The following is a 6000-nucleotide window of genomic DNA, read 5'->3' on the forward strand; positions in this document are numbered from 1 at the left end:
AAACTGAAAACAATACCCCAGATGTGGTTCTACCAAGCTTTGCAAAGTTGCAGTACACTTCCTTACTCCTGCCCTCAAATCCTCCAGCAACAAAGACCAATGTACCATTTGCCTTCTGATCCACTTTCTGCACATGCATGTTGACCTTCAGTGACTTGTGTACAAGCACATCCTGGTCCCTTTGAACATCAACACTGCCCAGTTTAACAAATACTCTGTTTTTCTGTTTTGTGCACCTCACATTTTTCCGCATTATATCCCATCTGCCAAGGACTCACCCACTCACTCAGTTTGTCTGTAACCCCTTGTAGCCTCTCTACCTCCTCCTTCAAAACTCAGAATCCCGTCTAGTGTAGAAACATCAGCAAACCTGGAAATACATCCCCTTAGCCAAAATCTTTATATAATTGTGATCCAAAACACCAGTCCCTGCAGTACGCCACTACTCACAACCTGCCAACCCAAGAAAGACTTGCTTATTCCCATACCTTGCTTTCTGTCCGAGAACCAATTCTCGATCCATGTTATCTAAAGTATCTTGCATAAATTCCATGACTCCATCACCAATTTATTTCCACTAATTTGGTTTCCCAATCTATGTGTTGGTTAAAGTCCCCGATGATTACCGTATTACCCCGGTACACATATCCCTATTTTCCAGATTTATGCTGTGCCCAATATCACACTGCATTATGTTGATTGCACTGGAGAGGGTGCAGAGGAGGTTCATCAGGACGGAGATATCAGTCATGAGGAGAGACTGCATAGACTGGGTTTGTCTTCCCTGGAATGGTGGAGGCTGATGGGAGAGGGGGGGGGGCGGGAAGGTGTGGGAACCTGATAGAGGTATAAATTGGTAAATTGGTTTATTATTGTCACATATACTGAGGTATAGTGAAAAAATTTGTTTTACATGCCATCGATACAGATTATTTCATCACATCAGTGCATTGAGGTAGAACAAGGGAAAACAATAACAGAATGCAGAATATAGTGTTACAGTTACAGAGAAAGTGCAGTGCAGGCAGACAATAAGGTGCAAGGCCATGACAAGGTATATTGTGAGGTCAAGAGTCCATCTTATCATACTAGGGAACCATTGAATAGTCTTATAACAGTGGGATAGAAGCTGTCCTTGAGCCTGGTGGTACTTGGTTTCAGGCTTTTGTATCTTCTGCCCGATGGGAGGGGGGAAAAGAGAGAATATCAGGGGCGGATGGGAACTTTGATTATGTTGGCTACTTCCCTGAGGCAGTGAGAAGTGCAGGCAGAGTCCATGGAGGGGAGGCTGGTGTCCGTGATGTGCTGGGCTGTGTCCACAACTCTCTGCAGTTTCTTGTGGTCCTGGGCAGAGCAGTTGCCGTACCAAGCCGTGATGCATCCAGATAGGATGCTTTCTATGGTGCATCTGTAAAAATTGGTGAGGGTCAAAGGGGACATGCCAACTTTCTTTAGCCTCCTGAGGAAGTAGAGGTGCTGGTGAGCTTTCTTTGCCATGGCGTCTACATGATTGGAGATTGCTCTTGGTGATATTTATACCCAGGAACTTGAAGCTCTCAACCCTCTCGACCTCAGCACCATTGATGTAGACAGGAACATGTGCACCGGCCCCCTTCCTGAAGTCAATGACTGGCCCTTTTGTTTTGCTGACATCGAGGGAAAGGTTGTTGTCATGACACCATACCACTAGGCTCTCTATCTCCTTCCTATACTCTGACTCAGATTTGGCCCACTACAGAGGTGTCATCTGCAAACTTGTAGATGGAGTTAGAGCAGAATCTGGCCACGCAGTCAGGAGCATATCAGGAGTAGAGTAGAGGGCTGAGGATGCAGCCTTGTGGGACACCAGTGTTGAGAGTAATCCTGGCAGAGTTGTTGCTGCCTATCCTCTGTGATTGTGGTCTGTTGGTCAGGAAGTTACATTTGAGAGTATAGAGAGTATGCATTATGAGGAAAGACTAAGCGAGCTAGAGCTTTAATCTTTGGAAAGGAGGATGAGGGGAGACATGATAGAGGTGTACAAAATATTACGAGGAATAGATAGAGTAGACAGCCAGCGCCTCTTTCCCAGGGCACCAATGCTCAATACAAGAGGGCATGGCTTTAAAATAATGGGTGGGAAGTTCAAGGGAGATATCAGAGGAAGGTCTTTTACCCACAGAGTGGTTGGGGCATGGAATGCGCTGCCTGGGGTGGTGGTGGAGGCACATGGGTCAAATTCAAGAGATTACCTGATAAGCATATGGAGGAATTTAAAATAGAGGGATATGTGGGAGGAAGGGGTTAGATAGTCTTAGGTGAGGTTTAAAGGTCAGCACAACATTTCAGGCCAAAGGGCCTGTATTGTGCTGTACTGTTCTATGTTCTATGTTCCATGTAAGTCAAGGATCCAGCTGCAAAGGGAGGTGTTCAGTCCTGGGTCTAGGAGGTATACAGAATCCTTAGGGGCACAGACAGGGTAGGTAGTGAGAAACTTTTCCACAGAGCTGTTAAGAACGAGAGGACATAAGCTGAGTGTAAGGGGTAGGTGGTTTAGAGGGGATAGGATAAAGAACCCTTCCACCCAGAGGGTGGTTAGAATCTGGGACACACTGCCTGAGTGTGTGATGGAGGCAGAGACCCTCACAGCACTTAAGAAGTATCTGGACAAGCACTTCAAACGCCAAGTCATGGAAGGCTGTGGACCACATGCTGGTAAATGGGACTAAAATAGATGGGTTCTTAATAGTCAGTATGGACATGATATGCTGAAGGGTCTCGTTGTGTGCTTCTGATTCTATGTCTTCATGAGGGCCACTATTTGGTGGCCTATTAAGTAACCCTCCCTCCCATGTTTTCTGCCCTTTGCTGTCTCTTCACTCTGCCCAAGCCAAGACCAACCACATGCCTCATACAGGCAGGGTCCTTTGCTGCCTTTGCAATAAAAAGCATTTTCCTCAACTCCCTCCATCTCTGCCTCTTCCCCCTCCTTCCCCATCCCCCGTAAAGTTAAATCACATCAAAGGAAAGCCTTCCACAATCTCAGGGCAAGCAAAGAGCTCTGGACATCCCAGCTGTAATAGAGGAAGCATGACAGAGTGACTCCTTCAGTACTCGGGAAGATGACAGGCGCGCTGCCGAGGGGTCCACAAGAGGCAGGACAGCAGTGAGTCCCACTAATTCCAACGCACAGGAACACAAGAGGCTGCAGAGAGTAGTGGATTCAGTTCAGTCCATCACAAGCACAGTCCTCCCCACCATCGACAGCATCTACAGGAGGCGCTGCCTCAACAAGGCAGCATCTATCTTCACGGATCCCCGCCATCCAGGCCATGCCCTCTTCTCGCTGCTACCGTCAGGCAGGAGGTACAGAAGCCTGAAGTTCCACACCACCAGGTTCAAGAACAGCTGCTTTCCTACAATCATCAGGTTCTCAAACCGACCTGCACAACCCTAATCCTACCTCAGGAACGGAACACTACAGACCACCTCTTGCACTACCATGAACTTGTCTCTGACTATGTCTTTGTTTTATTTTGCACTAAGGTCTTGCGTTTGCACAATCTTTTTTTTCACTGTATGGTATAATTTTATGTATAATTTCTGGATAATTTATACTCTGTGTGTTGTCTGTACCTATGTACCCGTTATACAGCTGCAAGCAAGTTTTTCATTGTACCTGTACCTCACTATACTTGTGCACATGACAATAAAGTCGACTTGACTTGAATTACAGGGTAGCATTGACTCGGGCGGCACAGACTTTTCATTCTCTGCAGATTACCATTGAAGGAATTCGGCATGTTCCTGTTGACCCTCACCAATTTTTATAGATGCACTATAGAAAGCATCCTATCCAGCTGCACCATGGCTTGGTACGGCAACTGCTCTACCTGGGACCGCAAGAAACTGCGGAGAGTTGTGGACACAGCTCAGCACATCACAGAAACCAGCCTCCCCTCCATGGACTATATTCTACACTTCTCGCTGCCTCAGGAAAGCAGCCAACACAACTAAAGACCCCACCCACCCTGAACATTCTCTCTTTTCCCCCCTCCCATGGGGAGGAAGATACAAAAGCTTGAAAGCATGTACCACCAGGTTCAAGAACAGCTTCCATCCCACTGTTATAAGACAATTGAAAGGTCCCCTAGTATGATAAGATGGACGCTTGACCTCACAATCTACATCATTATGACCCTTGCACTTTATTGTCTGCCTGCACTGCACTTCCTCTGCAACTGTAACACTATATTCTGCATTCTGTTTTTGCTTTTCCCTTGTTCTACCTCAATGTACTGATGTGATGAAATGATCTGTATGGATGGCATGCAAAACAAAGTTTTTCACTGTACCTTGGTACAAGTGACAGCAATAAACCAATTTACCATGTGTGTGCAATGTCATGGTGATTCACTATCAGCACACTGATGCACACTTCATGCAACTTGAGCCCAAAGCACACAGGGTACTGAGTACTGACATCAATGCTCCAGCAAGTCCCATTTGGCCGCACCTTATCAAATGTGGCCAAGCCTTTGCAACCAATGGACAGTGTGGGCAGCGCACAGGAGAACAGGTCTGGTCCATTGGCAGCAGTCCCACACTGTGTGGCTGGATCCGTGATGCCTTGGACTTAGGCATTGACTTAGAACAGAACCTGTGCTCATGGGGCTCCAGGTTGGAGCTGCCAGAGGTCACGGTCTTCCACAGTGAGGCAAAGGCTGGGATATTTTTGGTAACTGCAGTCTTTTAGCTGTGGCCCCCCAGGGCCTCCAGTGCAACCAAGAAGCCAGAAGATGAGACACCCACTGGAGGAAGATGGGGAGGACAGTGGTGGCCAGGAGAGGCTGTTTACGGGCACTTCCCTCTGCCTCTTCCTGTCTGAGGAGCAATCAATCTCTGATGCCTGCTGGCCACTGCCATTGCCACAATGGAGATTCCTGCTTCAAGGAGAGTGGAATCTATTTTGGTCTCCTTCAGCAGAGAGCAGCAGGCATCTCTGGGACCTTATTGGCAAGCCCAGTCCATGAAGAAATAATAAGTTCCCTGTCAAATTCCTCCATAGAGCGGCAAGCAGACAGAATATCACTGGCATCCAATGACATTCCTACTTCCCTACTTCCCTGATGACCCTTACCAATTTCAACAGATGCACCATAGAAAGCATCCTACCCGGATGTATCACGGCTTGGGATGGCAATTGTTCTGCCCAAAACTGCAAGAAACTGCAGAGAGTTATGAACAAGCCCATTTCATCACACAATCCAGCCTCCCCACCCCCATGGACTCTGTCTACACTTCCCACTGCCTTGGGAAAACAGACAACATAATCAAAGACACCTCCCACCCCTGGTTATTCCCTCTTCTCCCCTCTCCCATTGGGCGGAAGATACTTGGACAGATACACGGACAAGAAAAGTATAGAGGGATATGGGTCAAACACAGGCAAATGGGACTAGCTTAGTTGGGAATTTTGGTCAGCATGGACCAGTTGGGCCGAAGGGCCTGTTTCCAAGCTGTACGACTCTATGATATAAAAGCCGGAGAGCACATACCACCAGTCTCAAGGGCAGCTTCTATCCCACTGTTATCAGACTCTTGAACAGACCTCTTGTACACTAAAAGATGAAGTCTTGATTTCCCAATATACCTCATTGTGGCCCTTGCACTTTATTTGTCTACCTGCACTGTACTTTCCTTATAACTGTAACACTATATTTTGCATTCTGTTTTTTTTACTACCTCAATGTACTTATGTATGGAATGATCTGTCTGAAAACAAAAGCTTTTCACACGTGACAATGAATTGACCTGTACGATCGGTATGCAAGACAAGTTTTTCACTATACCTTGGTGCAAGTGACAATAATAAACCAATACCAATACCAATACCAATAATAAGCCAATACCAACTGGCAATCACCCTGGACCAGCAGTTAGTTTCTGAGGCAGTAAGAGCTCATCGGGGGCTGTGTGTTCTGTGTGAGCGATTCAGCTCCAGCATTGCAAAGACCTTCT

Source organism: Pristis pectinata, chromosome 1 (assembly GCF_009764475.1).
Source record: "Pristis pectinata isolate sPriPec2 chromosome 1, sPriPec2.1.pri, whole genome shotgun sequence".
Classification (NCBI taxonomy): Eukaryota; Metazoa; Chordata; class Chondrichthyes; order Rhinopristiformes; family Pristidae; genus Pristis; species Pristis pectinata.